Below are 24,355 nucleotides of genomic sequence, written 5' to 3'. Positions count from 1 at the left end.
AAAACAGATGTGTTGACGAAGATGAGTGAAGGTGAAAACAGCCAGATGAATAACCAGTTATTTTCAAATGTGTTTACTCAAAATAAAATACTACATGCCATAATAATAATATTGCTAACATGCAAAATAAAAAATAAAAAAAAATTCTCAAATTGGCCATGGATAAAAATAATTATGAAGATTCATCGTGTCTTAACTTTCTTTGGTAGCTGAGATAACAAAGCCTCTTTGCCAAGCAAATGCTTCAATGTAACAAAAACAGACTACGGCATCGAGCACATGAGTTTGCTTCTTAAGTCAGTTATCACGCAAAGCCTTTGGTAGATACAGCTACTAAAGCTTTGACACGTAACCCTGAAAATTTAACACAAAAATTAATAACATTACAAAATCATTCCACCATTATTAACGGGTTAATCCCCACTAAAACATGTTTTCTTTTACATAAAGGCTTGACTAAAATATTATGTTAAGTTGGTATTTCTTCAGCATCATTGCAGATCTGGCATGATGTCCATTTGCTCACATAGAACTGGAGCACATGTCTCAACTATCACACCCTCTCGTTGATAATTGAAATATTTTCACCCAAGAAAATATCAAGATTAAGCATCAGTAACATATAATATGTGAAAGTGAGCTGGGACCACTTTCCAACATACTTGCCTTTGAATTTTCTAGTTGTTAATTAGGAAGTCTAATGAGGACTGGAAACACTGTCACGCCCCAAGACCCAACACACATCCCGAGGACGTGGAATGAATCTCGAGGCCGACACCTATCCCGATTCTACCGAAATTTCGGCAGAGTTTCCTTTGTTTGATCGGCGTTAAGAAACCCTAAAACCCGTCATAACCTTTGTCATAAACCTGTCATAACCACGGACACTTTGCATAATACCCTTCCAACAACCATATATATACAACCCAACCTTCTAAACAACATCACATCCCATCCACCAACTATGTAAGTGTAACTGCTACTTAAATACATCAAATTTTACATCAAAATGAGCGGAGCTCTATATATATACAACAAAAGAAGAAACTATCTCTATACATCCAAAGAAAAGAGCTATGCTCATTATCTACAGCAAAAGAATAACCTAGATTATCTCTATACAGCCCCAAAATGTAAACTTGACTCTGTCTCTCGTCAAGCATAAGGGAATCCTCCCAAATCACCATACCCGTCATTTCTAGGGTTAGGGAAACCTTCCTCTGCAACTGGCTCGTCTGAAATGTTAAGTAGGATGAGCAAACAACTATGCCCAGTAGAAACGCACATAACCAATAAATAGCTACTTATAGAAAACATTTAAAACATGCAGGGTTTCTATAATAGTATTCAAATATTGTGACTATGTATATATACATCACTAACTAGCATAAATCATATCGGCATGCTTCATTGATATACAAAATATAGTTTTCACAATCGAAGATACAACTACATGTGGGTCACGGCGCATCCTATTAGAATGGTGAGGGTACGACCGGTACTTCGGCCCGATCCGCGAGGCAATCTCGGTTCAAGACTTCCCGGTGTGAACCATGCACCGTTGTTTTCCCGATTTTACCGGGCGGGAGATGAAATGCCGTTGTTGTGTTCAGACACACAAAATCCCCAAAGCTTTTAGGGCTCGGGCCCCGCCACCACGACCCCCCCCATGCACGGGCTGTCACCTAACTTACGGTGGTCAACCGTTCGACGACCGCAGACCGCCGGGGATCCCACACATCCGAGAGTGGACTAAACTCTCACTCCTCGCCTAAACCTCATCGAGGTAACATGTAACCCACACAAGCTAATCACCATACAGTGACACGCAAAGCATGGTTATCTAGAAAAGTAGAAAAGGAATTCCCGGACTACATCCAGTGATGCATCCCTTTAAAGGTGGCCCACCACCTCGAAAGGTGTACACCACAGTTGGAATCCTAGAACGAACTGCCGTCTCCGGAAATGCGACAACAGTTCCTTCTTTATAGGAATTCACAGTTCCTTTTCTAAATCTCCTCGTGATAAACATAGTAATATCTATATATATATATACTCGTATTACCGATTATTTTCAAATACTCTAGGTACATATCTAGTTTTTCTTTTAAAACTGTTGATTATATAGGTGTGAGTTCCTGGATTTCCCGAAATCGAGCAGAACAACCTATGACTCCCAAACGGGCCAGTCATAGTAAATAACAACCGATGATTTCCAAACGGCGAATAATCGTAAATAACACGACCATCCCGGGACCAATCCAGAACTTCGCACCTAGTTACAAACAACCGGGTAATCCTTACCCGCATTACAAAATCCATCTCTCTGTCTCCTTGCTGAGACAAGAGACGCGAACCTTTCCCCAAAACCAGTTTTTCACTTTTAACCAGAAAACAATCCCTCGCTACCCCCGATTTTACAGAAAATCATTTCACGCGAAAGCTATCCATATACTTAATTCATATCGAGGAAAACTACAATGCAAAACATGAATATCATATATACATGCATGGTTGATCATAAAACTATTTCTTAACATTTTAAACAACTCAAATCATGTATGAAAATAAGCAGACTATATATTGGTATGTAGGTTCCTACCTTAGCAAGCTCCGTTCTCCTCCAGCCCACTTAACTGAATCAATCCCGCTTAACCCAATCCACTCGAATTCATTCCTATCATAGCATATACAAATACGTCGATTATTAGAATTGATCGAACAACGAGGAATTCTTATCTAGTGTAAGTCGAGAAGAATTCTCGGCGTTAAGAATCGGGTTTTCGGATAACTTTCCATCTAACTACACGTTATCAGAGCTACGGGCCATTTAAAATCGAACTCTGACGGTCTCTACGGCTGTTTCGGCCATGGCAGGCCCTCATATCGACGCCAATCCTATTCTATCCTACTTTCCAGTCCCAAATTTCAACTACAACCAATCCCACGCCCTTCGATTCATATTAACTCTAACAATAATATCGGGGTGTTCTTTATCCCTCACTCATTACTCATTCAAGTCTTAAACAGTTATAAATCAACATGAATTGCTCGAAATTGGATTGAATAATCAAATTCTTACCAAGTCAGCCACAAAATCACTCCTAGCTTGCTGCTCCACCAAAATCGCAGCTCTCCTTCTCCAAACCGAGCTACTGCCGATATTAAACCCATCCCATTTCAGTTATACTTCCTCAATACATCCCCAACTATCGACGTCGAGTTCAAACTAGTTGTTTGGAGCGGATTAAACTCACCCGGCAGCGGCGGCAGCGGCGGTACGACGCAAATCCAATAATTTTTTGAATTCCCACGCTTGGTTGAGTGTTGTTAAGGTTTGGGCGTGAGGAATTGAGGTTGAATCGATGGAATTTTTGGCGAATTCGTGTTTCTCTCTCTTAGGTTTAAAGGATTGAGAAAATTGGGGAAGATGGGTGCGATTTGGGTTGTTTTCGCGATTTCGTTTGGTGCGATTTTTGTTTTACTAAGATTGGGGTGAGGAATTATAGGTTTGGATTACTGAAATTGGGAAGAATTAAGTTTCTCTCTCTTAGGGTTTGAGAGATGCGAATTTGGGGAAGAAGAAGTGGGTTTCGCGATTTTCAGTTTGGCCGATTTTTTTGATTTTTCCAGTTTTGCGATTTCGTGGGTTCTATTTGGGCCGATATATTTAGGCCCAAGCCTAATATATCCTAATTAGACTTAACGCCCTACTTAGACTCCTAACCACTAACGAATTTGACGTCTCGTCGTAATTATTTTTCCGGCCCATCCCGCTAAATTTAATCTTCTATATTCTATCTCACCGCAGGCTATAGCAATGACCCACTCAGCGTAAGTCGTTAACTTCGCCTTCAGACGCTAAAAAAAACTTAACCGGCATTTTGTCAAATTTTCGCCTATGGTTGCTTACCTAACGTGACTTATGAGTCGGAGTCAAGTTTCGGTAAGTTACGTACCTTTGAAATATAAACCAGACGACCAAATTACATAACGACCCTAGAGTTGATATGAAATTTACACCAATACCCTTAATAATAATTCAGGACTTTACAAACACCAAGTCCATACAGTCCTTCACAACACTCCTTGTAAGCGTCACTTGCACCTGGAGTCAATATACAAAACGGCATGCAAGTATATCAGAATAAGGAAAAATCAAATCAATGCATATCAACTTTGGGGGATCACCTACTTTTCTTGGTTTTCACTAAAACATCTAACATTGCATATACATGTCGGTTGGCATAAGTATAACCTCCAATGAATTTGAAGCAACAAAAAAGCTAAACGTAGTTATTATTTCTTCCAATATACTCACAAACTGAGTATATTTAACACCTTGATGACATGTGGTTTATAAAAGTAAGATGGAGCACACGACTGCATCAACAGTTCTCAATATTGTACTCACAGTCGAGAACACCAAAAAAACAATAAATCTACGAAAATTCCCATAATGGCCTTTACGAAATGTATGTAAGCAGAAAATACAAAACAATATGCATCAATTTATTAATTAGTTATCCAAGTTGAACGATGCAATCTAAAACCATTTCGCAACCTGAAATAAGGCTTGCATAGTTTCATTCAAACTAAAATAGCTGAATTCGAAATGAAATGAAAATGAAAACTTACCAAACATGATCGGATTCATTAAACTTGTTCAATTATAGAAATCAGAAAATAGAAAACCTACCAAGTGAATTGGAACTGTATAATTGTATCATTAATAAAAAGAAAAAGAAGGAGTTTATTAATTAGTTATCCAAGTTGAACGATGCAATCTAAAACCATTTCAAGAACTGAAATAAGACTTGCATAGTTTCATTCAAACTAAAATAGCTGAATTCAAAATGAAATGAAAATGAAAACTTACCAAACATGATCGGATTCATTAAACTTGTTCAATTATAAAAATCAAAAAATAGAAAACCTACCAAGTGAATTGGAACTATATAATTGTATCATTAATAAAAAGAAAAAGAATGAAAAACTCTGCAAGTACCAAATTGAATTCTGAAATTGGAATTAAGATTCGCCCAATGAACAATGATTGAAAAAAGTTAGTTCTAAGAAATTGACGAAGACAGGAAGACTTAGACAATGATGTTGGAAATTGCAGTTGTTTTATACCTTATAGAACCCTTCTAGAGTTATGGGGGATGGTTACAACAAGCGAGTTTGAGCAAGTTCGGAAACCACCGATCTTGGGAGAGAGAGAGTGGGGAGTTGGGGTTTTATACGTGAATTGTGGTTCTATTGAATAATTGAATTGAATGGGAAAGGAAAATGGAGAAACAAAAGAGGCTAGGGTGTAACGACTATACTAATGGCAGTTTTGAATAATCCAATTAATTTTCTGGTGAAGAAAAAGAAAATTTTGGATTTAGTAATGGGGCGGGGAGAGGAAGTCGAAGAGGGAGTTGAGTAACGACTGCCACTAATGGGAGTCTTGAAAAATCAAATAATTTTTCTGGTAAAGAAAAAGGAAACTTCAATGATTCCGTTTGGAATACAAACTGTCACATGTTTGCTAGGCTTTTTAAAGAATTGAGTGCATGGTCTTTCTAAAGTACTCTACCGTTTCAAATTTCATTATTGTAAATTTAGTGGATGCTATATCGTTTTTATATTTAGATTTTGGTAACTCTTCATGTGATGTAGTTTTAACATTCAAAATATTACCCTTTCATGCTAAATTGTATTTTTGTGTTACATATTTTTTTACTAACAACTTCAAGACAATCTTCTCATCAGCAAAATAAGATCAAGTATTAAGAAAAAGGACCTTGAAGATGAGGTCATTGCGAGGCAACTTTTCAAGAAAATAAACACAAACTCTCAACACAAACGATAAATATATAACCAAGCTAGTTGAATGGTCCTAGCCTTCTAATAGATCGTATCATTGTATCATGCTCTTGAAATTTAACAATTGTGTCGGGTATTAAGAGCAGTACTCTCAACACAAACGATAAATATATAACCAAGCTAGTTGAATGCTCCTAGCCTTCTAATAGATCGTATCATTGTATTATGCTCTTGAAATTTAACAATTGTGTCGGGTATTAAAAGCAGTAATGCTACATCGACCCACTTATTTGACCTACTATTTGAACCTACCGATGTGTTAAAAGTCCTAATCATATCATTGATTTACATAGAGATACGTGTCCGTGTGTATTCCAATGCAAACTAACGTTATCCAAATATAGTGAGTCGCAATAGTAGGTCTAAAATTAAAGTAGGTCTGTGTAGTACCACTCTGTTAAAAGTCACAAAGCAATGCAATCAACATAAACGCTAAATTTTTTGTACGTTCCGCCCTGTAAATTTATATATATTAATTGATTCTCCACGAACTTAATTAGTTATATAACTATAATATCAACCATTTTGGGTAGAACAAATTAGACATAATAGTAGGTGGGGGGAATTATTGTTAATAAACTAATAAGCAAATTAATTTATGATAAAATATCAGTAACATAGGAATACCATAGAAAATCAAAATTTAAGAAATGGGGTTGAAAAAGATGTACAAATCTACCCAAGTACCCAATGATCTTACTTGATACAAAAAAACTTCTCAAGCATTGATATGGTCAAGAAATAATAATATTATTACCAATAGAGATTGCAGCAAGGTTTCACGAAAAGAATGAATGATAGTCACAACGGTGCTCAATAGGAAAAGACATATATTTTTAACAACGACAAAAACAAAAATTTCAAACTGAACTGAAAACAAATTGAACTCAAAACCAATATTGTACTCATTGCCTCATTGGAGAACATTAATCATTCTTCTTCCGTGAATAACATTGTGTTAGACTTATGGGCTATGGCTAGCTTCTACCAGCATACTAACTACCTCGAGTTGTTTATCAAAGAAAAAGAAAAGAAAAGAAAAGAAAAAACATACCTCAAGCTATATTGTCTTGCACCTAGACACCTTCATCATCAACAAATTGAAACTACAAAATAAATCAATTCAAACATGCTAAAAAGTTGAAAGCAAATAAAGAAATTGTTGATGTTTAATTGCTACTATTAATGTTAAAATTGCACGACAAGAAAACATACACAAATATTTGTGGGCAGTCGCAAGATAAATGAACAAATATAGTTTTACCTTGCATGGTTAGCAACTCTGAGAACATCAAGAAGCCATAGTTTCTTGAATCTTGAGATAGATTAAAATTGACGAAGAAACATGTACGTACTGCTCTTAAAGCAACAACAACACAGTTAATTAGTATTATATATAATTCGTATCAAGACAAATATGTCTTAAACATTGGTAATACCATATATGCAACATGGAGTGAACAGAGTAACAACGTACGTAACAAACTAACAATGGAATTTACGTCATATTGTTGAACCCCATATCATTGTCCTTGGTTTTTAGAAATGCATTAAACCTGCCAATAGTATTCATTAGCTTCACAAAAATATGTAAAAGTACCAAAATCAAAGTTACACACCATAAAAAAAAAAAAAAAAAAAAAAGCTAACATGACTAAAACAAATTAGTTAGAATTAAATGGAAATAATTTAAAACTTAATCAGAAGCAATAAACGAAGAAAACACATAAAATGTTGATGAGAAAATAAAATGAAAAATGAAAAATAGAGAAGAAAAGCAATGGCAAAAACAAATAAAACTAAGAGCTAGTTTAAGAGAAATTGTCATTTTTATTGACTATTGAGTAGTGGTTACATTTTAGAGATGCCTTTTAATGGTGCTAATTAATGTGAGAATACTAATTAACCTCATATCATAGCTTGTTTACCGTTTAAATTAAGAAGAACAACAATTGTGGAAAAATTAAGATAATTTCAAAGACTAAAATGTAACGTAGGTACATTATATTGATGGGTCTTTTGATGATTCATAATTATGAGAATGTTACAAATTGATTATGAGTATAATATTGTGTAAAAGGTCATTCCAAAAGACTACGGGTGTTTCAAAATTTCAAAAATGGTGTAGAAAATTTCTTGGATGGTGTATTAATCCTTACTATTAATACAACCATTTTTTTTTTGCAATTGATTAATTTCTTTTAATACAATCTTTAAAAACACTTAATAAGTTTAATATAGGTAAGGAATCGACTTAAATGTCATTGAGAATTAGCATCAAAGGGGTTTCAAAATGCTCTAGATCGTACATCTGCCCCAATCTAACTCAGAACCCACGCGATTTCTTATATTAGCATTAATTGGTTGAAAATGAACTGGTAAGAAACCAATTGGTTGAAAATGAACGGGTATCAAAACGTCACATAAACCGTCTAGCACGGTTTCAAACTGACAATCTTAAATTGGTTGATACTTGAGTGTATTTCAAGCTTACATCTTGGGGTTTAATATATTTCAAAATCATACATAATATCGATGAAGACTTGTCAAAGGCGTATTTAATGTGTTAAGTAAACACTTTAAATGTTATTAAGAAGACCTTTCAAATGTCTACATTACCCCATATGTGTCAAAAACGTCCAATGTATGTATTGAACACAAAATATTTTTTCCCTATTAAATTTTTATTAATTAAAATATTAATAACGATTAGGCATCCAATGTATAACCAATGTATGCATTGAACACAAATTATTTTTAATTAATTGAAACATTGATTACATTAGACATCTAATGCATGCATTGAATTTGTATTTAAAACCCCTCTTTATGCAAATCCCCACACACATCTAACTCAGATCCCCACGCGATCCTGACCACTTTTTGTCTACCCATTTTGTTTTATTATAATAGACTAGGTATCACCCGTGCCTACGGCACAATTTGTTATGAAGTGCTTATTATGTTATTTGTGGTATTAACGTTGGTGCACCCATAGTTCGTGATTTTGAACGGAATCACGGATGAATTCCGACAGTTATTTCAGTTTTCCAAATAACCGAAACAAAATCGAAACGAAACATCATACAATAACCGAAACGAAATCGAAACGAAATATCATACCACCAGTGGTATTTTGAGTAAATATATGGAATACTGACGAAATTATGGATAATCAACTATCTAACAAAACTGCAACGAAACTACAGTGGAATTGGAACGCAAAAAAATTAAATAGTATTTGAATTTTTTTGTAGCAGCCATTAATGGCTTTTTCAGCTTCTTCTTTATCAATTCGTAACTTAATAACTTTAGAGAAGATGAAAGAAAATAGGATTTGCATAAGAAAATAAATAAATAAATGAGTAGAGAAGAATTGGTAAGAGAGTTGCAAAGATTGGGAGAGATGAATGAAGATGTGTTGACGAAGATGAGTGGAGGTGAAAACAAATGTGTTGACGAAGATGAGTGAAGGTGAAAACAGCCAGATGAATAACCAGTTTCAAATATGTTTACTCAAAATAAAAGACTACATGCCATAATAATAATATTGCAAACATGCAAAATAAAAAATAAAAAAACATTCTCAAATTGACCATGGATAAAAATAATTATGAAGATCCATCGTGTCTTAACTTTCTTTGGTAGCTGAGATAACAAAGCCTCTTTGCCAAGCAAATGCTTCAACGTAACAAAAACAGACTACGACATCGAGCACATGAGTTTGCTTCTTAAGTCAGTTATCACGCAAAGCCCTTGGTAGATATATCTACTAAAGCTTTGACTCGTAACCCTGAAAATTTAACACCAAAATTTATAACATTACAAAATCATTCCACCATTATTAACGGGTTAATCCCCACTAAAACATGTTTTCTTTTACATAAAGGCTTGACTAAAATATTATGTTAAGTTGGTATTTCTTCAGCACCATTGCAGATCACGATTGCAGATCTGGCATGATGTCCATTTGCTCACATAGAACTGGAGCACATGTCTCAACTATCACACCCTCTCTTTGATAATTGAAATATTTTCACCCAAGAAAAGATCAAGATTAAGCATCAAGAATATAATATGTGAAAGTGAGCTGGGACCACTTTCCAACATACTTGCCTTTGAATTTTCTAGTTGTTAATTAGGAAGTCTAATGAGGACTTGAAACACCAAGTCCATACAATCCTTCACAACACTCCTTGTAAGCGTCACTTGCACCTGGAGTCAATATACAAAACAGCAAACAAGTATATCAGAATAAGGAAAAATCAAATCAATGCATATCAACTTTGGGGATCACCTACCTTTCTTGGTTTTCACTAAAGCATCTGACATTGCATATACATGTCGGTTGGCATAAGTATAACCTCCAATGAATTTGAAGCAACAAAAAAGCTAAACTTAGTTATTATTTCTTCCAATATACTCACAAACCGAGTATATTTAACACCTTGATGACATATGGTTTATAAAAGTAAGATGGAGCACATAGACTGCATCAACAGTTCTCAATATTATACTCACAGTCGAGAACACCAAAAAAACAATAAATCTACGAAAACCATTAATTCCAATAATGGTCTTTATGAAATGTATGTAAGCAGAAAACACAAAACAACCTGCATCAGTTTATTAATTAGTTATCCAAATTGAACGATGCAATCTAAAACCATTTTGCAACCTGAAATAAGGCTTGCATAGTTTCATTCAAACTAAAATAGCTGAATTCAAAATGAAATGAAAATGAAAACTTACCAAACATGATCGGATTCATTAAACTTGTTCAATTATAGAAATCAGAAAATAGAAAACCTACCAAGTGAATTGGAATTGTATAATTGTATCATTAATAAAAAGAAAAAGAAGGAGTTTATTAATTAGTTATCCAAGTTGAACGATGCAATCTAAAACCATTTCGCAACCTGAAATAAGGCTTGCATAGTTTCATTCAAACTAAAATAGCTGAATTCAAAATGAAATGAAAATGAAAACTTACCAAACATGATCGGATTCATTGAACTTGTTCAATTATAAAAATCAGAAAATATAAAACCTACCAAGTTAATTGGAACTATATAATTGTGTCATTAATAAAAAGAAAAAGAATGAAAAACTCTGCAAGTACCAAATTGAATTCTGAAATTGGAATTAAGATTCGCCCAATGAACAATGATTGAAAAAAGTTAGTTCTAAGAAATTGATGAAGACAGGAAGACTTAGACAATGATGTTGGAAATTGCAGTTGTTTTATATCTTATAGAACCTTTCTAGAGTTATGGGGGATGGTTACAACAAGTGAATTTGAGCAAGTTCGGAAACCACCGATCTTGGGAGAGAGAGAGTGGGGAGTTGGGGTTTTATACGTGAATTGTGGTTTTATTGAATAATTGAATTGAATGGGAAAGGAAAATGGAGAAACAAAAGAGGCTAGGGTGTAACGACTATACTAATGGCAGTTTTGAATAATCCAATTAATTTTCTGGTGAAGAAAAAGAAAATTTTGGATTTAGTAATGGGGCGGGGAGAGGAAGCCGAAGAAGGAGTTGAGTAACGACTGCCACTAATGGGAGTCTTGAAAAATCAAATAATTTTTCTGGTAAAGAAAAAGGAAACTTCAATGATTCCGTTTGGAATACAAACCACCACATGTTTGGTAGGCTTTCTAAAGAATTGAGCGCATGGTCTTTCTAAAGTACTCTACCGTTTCAAATTTCATTATTGTAAATTTAGTGGATGCTATATCGTTTTTATATTTAGATTTTGGTAACTCTTCATGTGATGTAATTTTAATTTTCAATATATTACCCTTTCATGCTAAATTGTATTTTTGTGTTACATATTTTTTTACCAACAACTTCAGGACAATCTTCTCATCAGCAAAATAAGATCAAGTATTAAGAAAAAGGACCTTGAAGATGAGGTCATTGCGAGGCAATTTTTCAAGAAAATAAACACAAACTCTCAACACAAACGATAAATATATAACCAAGCTAGTTGAATGCTCCTAGCCTTCTAATAGATCGTATCATTGTATCATGCTCTTGAAATTTAACAATTGTGTCGGGTATTAAAAGCAGTAATGCTACACCGACCCACTTATTTGACCTACTATTTGAACCTACCGATGTGTCAAAAATCCTAATCATTGATTTACATAGAGGTACGTGTCCGTGTGTATTGCAATGCAAACCAACGTTATCCAAATATAGTGAGTCGCAATAGTAGGTCTAAAATTAAAGTAGGTCCGTGTAGTACCACTCTGTTAAAAATCACAAAGCAACGCAATCAACATAAACGTTAAATTTTTTGTACGTTCCGCCCTGTAAATTTATATATATTAATTGATTCTCCACGAACTTGATTAGTTATATAACTATAATATCAAATGTTTTGGGTAGAACAAATTAGACATAATAGTAGGTGTGGGGAATTATTGTTAATAAACTAATAAGCAAATTAATTTATGATAAAATATCAATAACATAGGAATACCATAGAAAATCAAAATTTAAGAAATGGGGTTGAAAAAGATGCACAAATCTACCTAAGTACCCAACGATCTTACTTGATACAAAAGAAACTCGCTACTGATATGGTCAAGAAATAATAATATTATTATCAATAGAGATTGCAGCAAGGTTTCGCGAAAAGAATGAATGATAGTCACAATGGTGCTCAATAGGAAAAGACATATATTTTTAACAACGACAAAAACAAAAATTTCAAACTGAAATGAAAACAAATTGAACTCAAAACCAATATTGTACTCATTGCCTCATTGGAGAACATTAATCATTCTTCTTCCGTGAATAACATTGTGTTAGACTTATGGGCTATGGCTAGCTTTTACCAGCATACTAACTACCTCGAGTTGTTTATCAAAGAAAAAAAAAAGAAAAGAAAAGAAAAATGTACCTCAAGCTATATTGTCTTGCACCTAGACACCTTCATCATCAACAAATTGAAACTACAAAATAAATCAATTCAAACATGCTAAAAAGTTGAAAGCAAATAAAGAAATCGTTGATGTTTAATTGCTACAATTAATGTTAAAATTGCACGACAAAAAAACATACACAAATATTTGTGGGCAGTCGCAAGAGAAATGAACAAATATAGTTTTACCTTGCATGGTTAGCAACTCTGAGAACATCATGAAGCCATAGTTTCTTGAATCTCGAGATAGATTAAAATTGACGAAGAAACATGTACGTACTGCTCTTAAAGCAACAACAACACAATTAATTAGTGTTATATATAATTCGTATCAAGACAAATATGTCTTAAACATTGGTAATACCATATATGCAACATAGAGTGAACAGAGTAACAACGTATGTAACAAACTAACAATGGAATTTACGTCATATTGTTGAACCCCATTGTCCTTGGTTTTTAGAAATGCATTAAACTTGCCAATAGTATTCATTAGCTTCACAAAAATATGTAAAAGTACCAAAATCAAAGTTACACACCACCAAAAAAAAAAGGCTAACATGACTAAAACAAAATGAAACACGTAAAATGTTGATGAGAAAATAAAATGAAAAATGAAAAATAGAGAAGAAAAGCAATGGCAAAAACAAATAAAACTAAGAGCTAGTCTAAGAGAAATTGTCATTTTTATTGACTATTGAGTAGTGGTTACATTTTAGAGGTGCCTTTTAATGGTGCTAATTAATGTGAGAATACTAATTAACCTCATATCATAGCTTGCTTACCGTTTTAATTAAGAAGAACAACAATTGTGGAAAAATTAAGATAACTCCAAAGACTAAAATGTAACGTAGATACATTGATGGGTAAATTGATGATTCATAATTATGAGAATGTTACAAATTGATTATGAGTATAATATTGTGTAAAAGGTCATTCCAAAAGACTACGGGCGTTTCAAAATTTCAAAAATGGTGTAGAAAATTTCTTGGATGGTGTATTAATCCTTACTATTAATACAGCCATTTTTTTTTGTAATTGATTAATTGAAATTTTCTTGGATGGTGTATTAATCATTACTATTAATACAACATTTTTTTTTTGTAATTGATTAATTTTTTTTAATACAATCTTTAAAAACACTTAATAAGTTTAATATAGGTAAGGAATCGACTTAAATGTCATTGAGAATTAGCATCAAAGGGGTTTCAAAATGCTCTAGATCGTACATCTGCCCCAATCTAACTCAGATCCCCACGCGATCCCGACCTTTCTTTGTCTTGCCATTGTGTTTTATTAATTAAGAAGAACAACAATTGTGGAAAAATTAAGATAATTCCAAAGACTAAAATGTAACATAGATACATTGATGGGTAAATTGATGATTCATAATTATGAGAATGTTACAAATTGATTATGAGTATAATATTGTGTAAAAGGTCATTCCAAAAGACTACGGGCGTTTCAAAATTTCAAAAATGGTGTAGAAAATTTCTTGGATGGTGTATTAATCCTTACTATTAATACAACCGTTTTTTTTTTGTAATTGATTAATTGAAAATTTCTTAGATGGTGTATTAATCATTACTATTAATACAACCATTTTTTTTTTTTGTAATTGATTAATTTCTTTTAATACAATCTTTAAAAACACTTAATAAGTTTAATATAGGTAAGGAATCGACTTAAATGTCATTGAGAATTAGCATCAAAGGGGTTTCAAAATGCTCTAGATCGTACATCTGCTCCAATCTAACTCAGATCCCCACGCGATCCCGACCTCTCTTTGTCCTGTCATTGTGTTTTATTATAATAGATAGAGGTGGAAATCTTCACCCAAAGATAATTTTTGGAATTCAAAACGCATTAATTTATTTTCCAATAACCATGCATTAACCATCTTTAAGCCCAAGAGTCTTTAAGTATACTTTACACACCATGGTTACAAACTGACAATCTTAAATTGGTTAATACTCGAGCATATTTCAAGCTTACATCTTGGGGTTTAATATATTTCAAAATCATACATAATATAGATGAAGACTTGTCAAAGGTGTATTTAATGTGTTAAGTAAACACTTTAAATGTTATTTAGGAGACCTTTCAAATGTCCCCATTACCCCATAGCTGTCAAAAACGTCCAATGCATGTATTGAACACAAAATATTCATTTCATATTAAATTTTTATTAATTAAAATCTTAATTACGGTTAGGCATCCAATATATAACCAATGTATGCATTGAACACAAATTATTTTCAATTAATTGAAATATTGATTACATTAGGCATCTAATGTATGAATTGAATTTGTATTTAAAAACCCTCTTTATGCAAATCCCCACACACATCTAACTCAGATCCCCACGCGATCCCGACCACTCTTTGTCTACCCATTTTGTTATTGAACACAAAATATTGTTTCCCTATTAAGTTTTTATTAATTAAAATATTAATTACGATTAGGCATCCAATGTATAACCAATGTATGCATTGAACACAAATTATTTTTAATTAATTGAAATATTGATTACATTAGGAATCTAATGTATGCATTGAATTTGTGTATAAAAACCCTCTTTTTGCAAATCCCCACACACATCTAACTCAGATCCCCACGTGATCCTTTATCTACCCATTTTGTTTTATTATAATAGCGGTGGAAATATTCACCCAAAGATAATTTTGGTATTCAAAAACGCATTAATATATTTCTCAATAACCATTAACTATCTTTAAGCCCAAGTGTCTTCAAGTAGACCTTACACACCACGGTTACAAACCGACAATCTTAAATTAGTTGATACTCGAAATTTATTTTGAGCTTACATCTTAGGGTTTAATATATTTCAAAATCATACATAATATCGATGAAGACTTGTCAAAGGTGTATTTAGTGTGTTAAGTAAACACTTTAAATGTTATTAAGGAGACCTTTCAAATGTCTCAATTACCCCATATGTGTAAAAAATGTCCAATGTATGTATTGAACACAAAATATTTTTTCCCTATTAAATTTTTATTAATTAAAATATTAATTACGATTAGGCATCCAATGTATAACCAATGTATGCATTGAACACAAATTATTTTTAATTAATTGAAATATTGATTACATTAGGAATTTAATGTATGCATTGAATTTGTATTTAAAAACCCTCTTTATGTAAATCCCCACACACATCTAACTCAGATCCCCATGTGATCCCGACCACTCTTTGTCTACCCATTTTATTTTATTATAATAGAGGTGGAAATTTTTACCCAAAGATAATTGTTGGGATTCAAAACGACTTAGCACATTAAATACAGCTTTGACAAGTCTTCATCTATATTATATATGATTTTGAAATATATTAAAACCCAAGATGTAAGCTTGAAATATGCCCGAGTATTAACCAATTTAAGATTGTCAGTTTGTAACCGCGGTGTGTAAAGTCTACTTAAAGACTCTTGGGCTTAAAAATAATGGTTATTAGAAAATAAATTAATGCGTTTTGAATCCCAACAATTATCTTTGGGTAAAAATTTCCACCTCTATTATAATAAAATAAAATGGGTAGACAAAGAGTGGTCGGGATCACATGGGGATCTGAGTTAGATGTGTGTGAGGATTTACATAAAGAGGGTTTTTAAATACAAATTCAATGCATACATTAAATTCCTAATGTAATCAATATTTCAATTAATTAAAAATAATTTGCGTTCAATGCATACATTGGTTATACATTGGATGCCTAATCGTAATTAATATTTTAATTAATAAAAATTTAATAGGGAAAAAATATTTTGTGTTCAATACATACATTGGACAAGAAATTTGTTCTCCAGAAACGAAACGACTAAACTGTAAACACCTTAACCCAAACTGAGCCACGCATAAACGACTAAACTGTCAAAATGTTTTGCTACATATTTAGTTACCTCAATTGGAATTCAGAACACATGGGCAATCAACATAAAATGCTGTAAATGTTACATGCATCATATTATTGTGGCTACAGTAACGTAGACCAATTTTCAGTAAAAAAATATAGCATGCAATAGCAAATTACATAAGGTTCTGAAATCGAAAACTAATTGAAGGGAAAGCAAATTGAATCATGTCAAGAACCTGTTGGAATCCTGGTAGTAAGAGTTTGGTTAGCCGAGGCCGAAAATCTAGAGCCAGAAACAAACATAGAACATGAATTGTTAAATGAACAATTAGAAAAGATGGACGGTGATGTAAAGAAATAGACATTAGTAATAGAAAAGCACTTCTTTGAACAATGCCGAAACTGGAGTGAGAGTTTAGCGAATTGTGAGAGGGCAAACGCTCCAGGTTTTATACTGAGAGTAGAGGAGCAACGTAAGGGAAAAATCATTGCTGTTTTAATAGCAGACAGTATTGGTTATTTGGGAAGGCCAAATGAGAGAGAGGAGTTACAGTATCTTTGAAATTAGTCGTTGATGATAGGCATTTTGATGAGGATGTGAAATTAGTCGTTGTGAAATTAACTCATGCCGTTTCTTTGAGAGCTTGAAAGGTGGGAGCGCTAGACTATACTTGGATCGTTCACTCTCTCAATTTAATTTATCGTGCTAGACTGTAGTGTGGCTGAAGCCCAAGCCCATTCAAATTAGATTCGGAAGTCAGTGTTTAGAATGTATATATTTGAGAAAGAAAACTCATAAATTAGTCGTTAACTTTGTTTTAAATGCAATAAATAGGAAAGAGCCAAATGGGAAAGAAGAGCAATTTGATTTATGTCCATTATTTTTTTAGTAATTGAAAATTTGAAAATATTAAGAATCCAATGTACAACCAATGCATGCATTGCATTGAATTTGCATTAAAAGAATTATCTCATCAATTAATAAGGGCCGATGAAATTAAATTGATAATATTAAGAATGCATTGAATTGACAACATTTAATTCATTAAATAAATCTTTTTAAATGCCATTGAGAATTAGAAACGGTTTCAAAATGATATAAGCCATACATGTCTCTCTCTTCAGATTCCCATGCACATCTAACTCAGATCCCCACGCGATCCCGACCTCCCTTTGTCCTGCCATTGTGTTTTATTATAATAGATTATAATAAAACAAAATTGGTAGACAAAAAGTGGTCAAGATCACGTGGGGATATGAGTTAGATGTGTGTGGGGATTTGCATAAAGAGGGATTTTAAATACAAATTCAATGCATACATTAGGCATCTAATGTATGCATTGAATTTGTATTTAAAACCCTTCTTTATGCATCTAATGTATAACCAATGCATACATTATGCCTAATGTAATCAATGTTTCAATTAATTAAAAATAATTTGTGTTCAATGCATACATTGGTTATACATTGGATGCCTAATCGTAATTAATATTTTAATTAATAAAAATTTAATAAGGAAAAAATATTTTGTGTTCAATACATACATTGGACGTTTTTGACACATATGGAGTAATGTGGACATTTTAAAGGTCTCCTTAATCACATTTAAAGTGTTTACTTAACACATTAAATACGCCTTTGACAAGTCTTCATCGATATTATGTATGATTTTGAAATATATTAAACCCCAAGATGTAAGCTTGAAATACACTCGAGTATCAACCAATTTAAGATTGTTAGTTTGTAACCGTAGTATGTAAGGTATACTTGAAGACTTTTGGGCTTAAAGATAGTTAATGGTTATTTGAAAATATATTAATGCGTTTTGAATACCAAAAGTTATTTTTGGGTGAATATTTCCACTGCTATTATAATAAAACAAAATGGGTAGACAAAGGATCACGTGGGGATCTGAGTTAGATGTGTGTGGGGATTTGCACAGAGAGGGTTTTTATATACAAATTCAATGCATACATTAGTTACCTAATGTAATCAATATTTCAATTAATTAAAAATAATTTGTGTTCAATGCATACATTGGTTATACATTGGATGCCTAACCGTAATTAATATTCTAATTAATAAAAATTTAGTAGGAAAATAATATTTTGTCTTCACCAACAAAATGGGTAGACAAAGAGTAGTCGGATCGTGGGGGGATCCGAGTTAGATGTGTCTTGAGGATTTGCATAAAAAGGGATTTTAAATACAAATTCAATGCATACATTAGATGCCTAATGTAATCAATATTTCAATTAATTAAAAATAATTTGTGTTCAGTGCATACATTGGTTATATATTGGATGCATAATTGTAATTAATATTTTAATTAATAAAAATTTAATAGGAAAAAAATATTTTGTGTCCAATACATACATTGGACGTTTTTGACACCTATGGGGTAACGGGGACATTTGAAAGGTCTCCTAAATAACATTTAAAGTGTTTACTTAACACATTAAATACAGCTTTGACAAGTCTTCATCTATATTATATATGATTTTAAAATATATTAAAACCCAAGATGTAAGCTTGAAATATGCCTGAGTATTAACCAATTTAAGATTGTCAGTTTGTAACCGCGGTGTGTAAAGTCTACTTAAAGACTCTTGGGCTTAAAAATAATGGTTATTAGAAAATAAATTAATGCATTTTGAATCCCAACAATTATCTTTGGGTAAAAAATTCCACCTCTATTATAATAAAATAAAATGGGTAAACAAAGAGTGGCCGGGATCACATGGGGATCTGAGTTAGATGTGTGTGGGGATTTACATAAAGAGGGTTTTTAAATACAAATTCAATGCATACATTAGATTCCTAATGTAATCAATATTTCAATTAATTAAAAATAATTTGTGTTCAATGCATACATTGGTTATACATTGGATGCCTAATCGTAATTAATATTTTAATTAATAAAAATTTAATAGGGAAAAAAATATTTTGTGTTCAATACATACATTGGACGTTTTTGACACATAATATTGAGACATTTGAAAGGTCTCCTTAATAACATTTAAAGTGTTTACTTAACACACTAAATACACCTTTGACAAGTCTTCATCGATATTATGTATGATTTTAAAATATATTAAACCCTAAGATGTAAGCTCAAAATACGCTCGAGTATCAACTAATTTAAGATTGTCAGTTTGTAACCGTGGTGTGTAAGGTCTACTTGAAGACACTTGGGCTTAAAGATAGTTAATGGTTATTGAGAAATATATTAATGCGTTTTGAATACCAAAAATTATCTTTGGGTGAATATTTCCACCGCTATTATAATAAAACAAAATGGGTAGATAAAGGATCACGTGGGGATCTGAGTTAGATGTGTGTGGGGATTTGCAAAAAGAGGGTTTTTTATACACAAATTCAATGCATACATTAGATTCCTAATGTAATCAATATTTCAATTAATTAAAAATAATTTGTGTTCAATGCATACATTGGTTATACATTGGATGCCTAATCGTAATTAATATTTCAATTAATAAAAACTTAATAGGAAAACAATATTTTGTGTTCAATAACAAAATGGGTAGACAAAGAGTGGTCGGGATCGCGTGGGGATCTGAGTTAGATGTGTGCGGGGATTTGCATAAAGAGGGTTTTTAAATACAAATTCAATTCATACATTAGATGCCTAATGTAATCAATATTTCAATTAATTGAAAATAATTTGTGTTCAATGCATACATTGGTTATATATTGGATGCCTAACCGTAATTAAGATTTTAATTAATAAAAATTTAATATGAAATGAATATTTTGTGTTCAATACATGCATTGGACGTTTTTGACAGCTATGGGCCGGGTAATGGGGACATTTGAAAGGTCTCCTAAATAACATTTAAAGTGTTTACTTAACACATTAAATACACCTTTGACAAGTCTTCATCTATATTATGTATGATTTTGAAATATATTAAACCCTAAGATGTAAGCTTGAAATATGCTCGAGTATTAACCAATTTAAGATTGTCAGTTTGTAACCATGGTGTGTAAAGTATACTTGAAGACTCTTGGGCTTAAAGATGGTTAATGCATGGTTATTGGAAAATAAATTAATGCGTTTTGAATTCCAAAAATTATCTTTGGGTGAAGATTTCCACCTCTATCTATTATAATAAAACACAATGGCAGGACAAAGAGTGGTCGGATCGTCTAGGGATCTGAGTTAGATTGGAGCAGATGTACGATCTAGAGCATTTTGAAACTCCTTTTCAATGCCATTTAAAAGTATTACTTGATGAACTAAATGTTTTGTAATACAAATTCAATGCATGCATTGATATGTAATCAATATTTCAATTAATAATAATTTAATGAGCTAAACCTAAGCATTGGAACCACATAATTTGTGTTCAATTCATACACTGGTTACACATCGGATGCCTACTTTAATTTAATTAAATTTTTAATTAATAAAAATTTAATGGGCTAACTTTAAGTTTGTTCCTTTTATAACAATTAACAAATTTTATAACGGCTTCTCTTCCCAATCAGTTGTGGGCTTTTGGATTGGGCTTTGTTTCTATTAGACTAAACAAAACATAAAGGAAGGAACCAAAATGTAAAGGAAGGAACTTCCAATAGACCCGCGAATTAACTCCACCATCAAGTACCGCTTAAAACAAAGTCGGCTGCTCAACAACTAAACTCAACATCTCTGACTCCAGTGTCTCTCATCCTCTCCCAACAATATAATTTCTGATCCTTGAGATGGATTGCGACTGCCATGATGCACCACTCCTATTTTCTCAGGTAGGTTCTCTTTTCGATTGTTCGATTTTTTTTTTTCCCACAAACTTCTCCTTTCATTCATTGAACATTTTTTTTTTTTTTTTTAAACTTTGAACAAATTCAAATATGGGCATTTTCATTGCCCTTGGATTGTCGGGCTTCAAGCATAAGATGACATTCTGTGGAATCTAAAAAGCTCTTTCTACATGGTTTAAATAATAAATACTAAAACGCACAAACTGAATGATTGAATGCTTTTCTCATTTATTGAATTGAATACAGACTCTTCTTTTCAATACACAGTGAAATAACAACCATTTGTCTCCACGACTCCATTCTCTTCATTTTTAAGGTTAGGTTGCTAGCAATCTTTTTTTTTTTCTCCCCCTTTTTTCTTTTGCAAAATGAATTCTATTGCTAATTTTATTGATTTACATTTTTTTGTTCTCAATTTTGAACTAATAGTGCCACTTGACTGTTCCACACAAGCTCAAATGTTGTTGACTGAATGGTTGGTTTGCGCACACAGAAACAAACGAGAAAAAAAAGCGATGGGCTTCGGACGTTAATGGTTCATGGTTAAATGGATTCACAAGGTAAATCCCCTAATTAATTCTCGATGAATGTTAACAATTGTAATCAGAAAGGTACATTATGAGAGCCGTCATCTTCTAAACCTTCTATCTCCCTCATTCAAAAAGTGAAACAATTTCGTTTCAAGTTTATTCCTGTCCTAGGCGTTCACATTGTATGGAATGGTGTTGTTATCTCACTCTTCTTCAAAACCATCTCATTTGGTTTGCTAGATAATAAATGAAGGCATGGGCAAGATTCTGTGAAGCATGTCTTTTGTGCAACATTGAAGGTACACAAACATTTTCGAACTTCTCCTTTTCTCTGATAATGGTTCATGGCTCCATTGAATTAGGTGCATCCATTTGTATAATTATATGTATAACTGTTCTTCTCTTATTTATTTTTAGCATCATCAATATTACAGTTCCAAATAAAAAATTCAACAAACATTTAAGAACACTTCTGCGTAATTTTTACTTTCTAACAGTAATCTTTAATTTCTTTTTGTATCATATTTACTGGCCAATCTCTCTGTAATGACAGTGATTTGAGTCAGATAATCATGATAAGAGAAAGTGAGATAAACGGTGTAGCTTGAAATGCAGTCTTTCCCAAGGTATGACACATTGAAATCTTATTTAATGAATCTAGGAAGTTTAAAACTAGCGTTTCCCAGCTAAAACGACATTAAAGGATTCTTTTTGAGTAACGTCAGAATCCAGCAAAAAAAAATCAGAAACCATTCCAAAAACCCCCGGAATACCGACTCTTCTATCCTGAAAATAAATTACTCTATTTTAGAACGATGATCACTCATATTCCTTCTTCTGATCTCAGTGGCTTCCTCCTCTTCATCTGTACCTGATATGATTATGTTTTATCAGCTAGGTTCTTTGTTTGCATTGTGCAGGAACACTTATCACATGAAGATGGCCTTTCAGGTACAATTGTTTCGTGCATATCTAAGTACGCCCTGGTTTAACTCTCGACTTCACTAAATGTTCCTTCTGAGTGTTGATTATTCACTAGCTTGAATCACATATGTTACAATTTGTAAATTTTCTATGTTCTTGGCTAAGCAATTTTTTTTATATATATTTTGGTTTAGTTTTTCTTTTCTAATTTGTTGTTTTGTTGACTGAATATGGAATTCGAATTATACTTCCCGAAGTGTTTGCTATATTCTAATCGAAGAATCTGAAAAGAACTATTGTTTGTTAGAGTGCCTCAACGAAGTAACTTTTTTTTTTTTCTAACTTTCAGTCCAATGACGAACTTGCGGTGATCAAAACTTCGACTTGACCATAATTGGAAAAGGGTATAAACTCTAATCAAGAAGCACAACTCTAATCCTGTTATCTGTTTTCCTAGAACTTTGACAGGTTAGATTCATTATTTTATTTATAATTCTTCCTTTCTTTTATTTTTTCAAGAAAAGCTCTTCATAGTAACCATACACCTAAGTTGTCATTTCACCTAAACTAGATAATTACTTAAGCTCTCTTCATATTCATCCAATGTGAATTACCTCTGCCATGAATGTGTGGTTACAAATAATCCATACAATGTATATTTTTCTTTACATCAATTTGGAAAACATTGACGTTACTAATTTTGAGTTTTTTTAGACAACTTAGTCAATGTATTGATTCAAAGGTCCATTCTCTGCCATGAATGTCTGGTTACAAATAAATCATTTTAGGCTAATAGTTTGGTTTTTGGTTTTGGCAAGAGTTTGTTATTGGTTACGCATCCTATTAATATTGAGAACCATATTACCAACACTTTGCATTGTTACCTTTCAGATTCGAAGGTGTGATCCAACATCTAGGAATGGAAAATCCAGCTCCTGCTGTGAGCCTTTCTGAAGAAGAACTACGTACAAATGGAAGGGTTAAAATAGAAAAATTGAAAGAAATGGGAATAGACGACGGGTCTTACATGGTAAAACTTTATTTGGACATTTTAAATAATTTATCAATTGGTTGACCTTACTATCATAAAAATATTTTTATTAGAACCTGTTGTCGTGGCAACGACAACAACCTGAAAGGTTGCCTGTCAGCAACTTATGCTTGCTCATGTTTCTCATTACGTGGAATGCCGGATTTGTTTTATAATATAGGATTTAATTTCAGTTTTGGTTATAAGATTGCTTTGCAGATCTTTCATAATTTTGTAGTTTGTACTTTGTACTAATCAATTTGTGGTTATTGGTGTCTTATCACTCAAAAGGTTGCTTCTAAATGGACTGGTAGTTTAGGTACAAATGACTTTTTTTGAAATCTTTATGTTTTTTGTTCTCAAGAAAGGGTTAGCTCATTTTAACACAAGCAAGGGTATGAT

At 32.6% G+C, this 24,355-nt stretch overlaps 4 long non-coding RNA genes across 6 annotated transcripts; 1 reads left to right on the top strand and 3 right to left on the bottom strand.

Annotated features, from left to right (window-relative positions):
- Nucleotides 1-46: 46 nt before the first annotated feature.
- On the bottom strand, nucleotides 47-7,492 carry LOC147490699 (uncharacterized). 2 transcript variants are annotated; one of them, XR_015198895.1, is made up of 4 exons: nucleotides 7,352-7,492; nucleotides 7,139-7,228; nucleotides 6,929-6,980; nucleotides 47-354 (listed from the first exon to the last, which is right to left on the bottom strand). It is a non-coding gene; the product is annotated as an uncharacterized LOC147490699 (long non-coding RNA). The 2 variants fall into 2 exon arrangements; XR_015198896.1 differs by lacking the exon at nucleotides 47-354 and adding an exon at nucleotides 3,983-4,108.
- On the bottom strand, nucleotides 904-3,775 carry LOC147490700 (uncharacterized). The gene is made up of 3 exons (XR_015198894.1): nucleotides 3,083-3,775; nucleotides 2,603-2,677; nucleotides 904-1,235 (listed from the first exon to the last, which is right to left on the bottom strand). It is a non-coding gene; the product is annotated as an uncharacterized LOC147490700 (long non-coding RNA).
- Nucleotides 7,493-9,343: 1,851 nt separating the features above from the next.
- On the bottom strand, nucleotides 9,344-17,397 carry LOC147490698 (uncharacterized). The gene is made up of 6 exons (XR_015199300.1): nucleotides 17,067-17,397; nucleotides 16,921-16,967; nucleotides 12,997-13,086; nucleotides 12,787-12,838; nucleotides 9,991-10,089; nucleotides 9,344-9,667 (listed from the first exon to the last, which is right to left on the bottom strand). It is a non-coding gene; the product is annotated as an uncharacterized LOC147490698 (long non-coding RNA).
- Nucleotides 17,398-21,280: 3,883 nt separating this feature from the next.
- LOC147490697 (uncharacterized) lies at nucleotides 21,281-23,170 on the top strand. Of its 2 annotated transcripts, none has more exons than XR_015199213.1 (6): nucleotides 21,281-21,454; nucleotides 21,737-21,785; nucleotides 21,899-22,029; nucleotides 22,240-22,298; nucleotides 22,553-22,625; nucleotides 22,920-23,170. It is a non-coding gene; the product is annotated as an uncharacterized LOC147490697 (long non-coding RNA). The 2 variants fall into 2 exon arrangements; XR_015199214.1 differs by having other exon boundaries at nucleotides 21,716-21,785.
- Nucleotides 23,171-24,355: the final 1,185 nt, after the last annotated feature.

Source organism: Coptis chinensis, chromosome 6, assembly GCF_015680905.1.
Source record: "Coptis chinensis isolate HL-2020 chromosome 6, ASM1568090v1, whole genome shotgun sequence".
Lineage (NCBI taxonomy): Eukaryota > Viridiplantae > Streptophyta > Magnoliopsida > Ranunculales > Ranunculaceae > Coptis > Coptis chinensis.
Note: the sequence above shows the minus strand (reverse complement) of the source record. Positions and strands in the feature narration are given on the sequence as shown.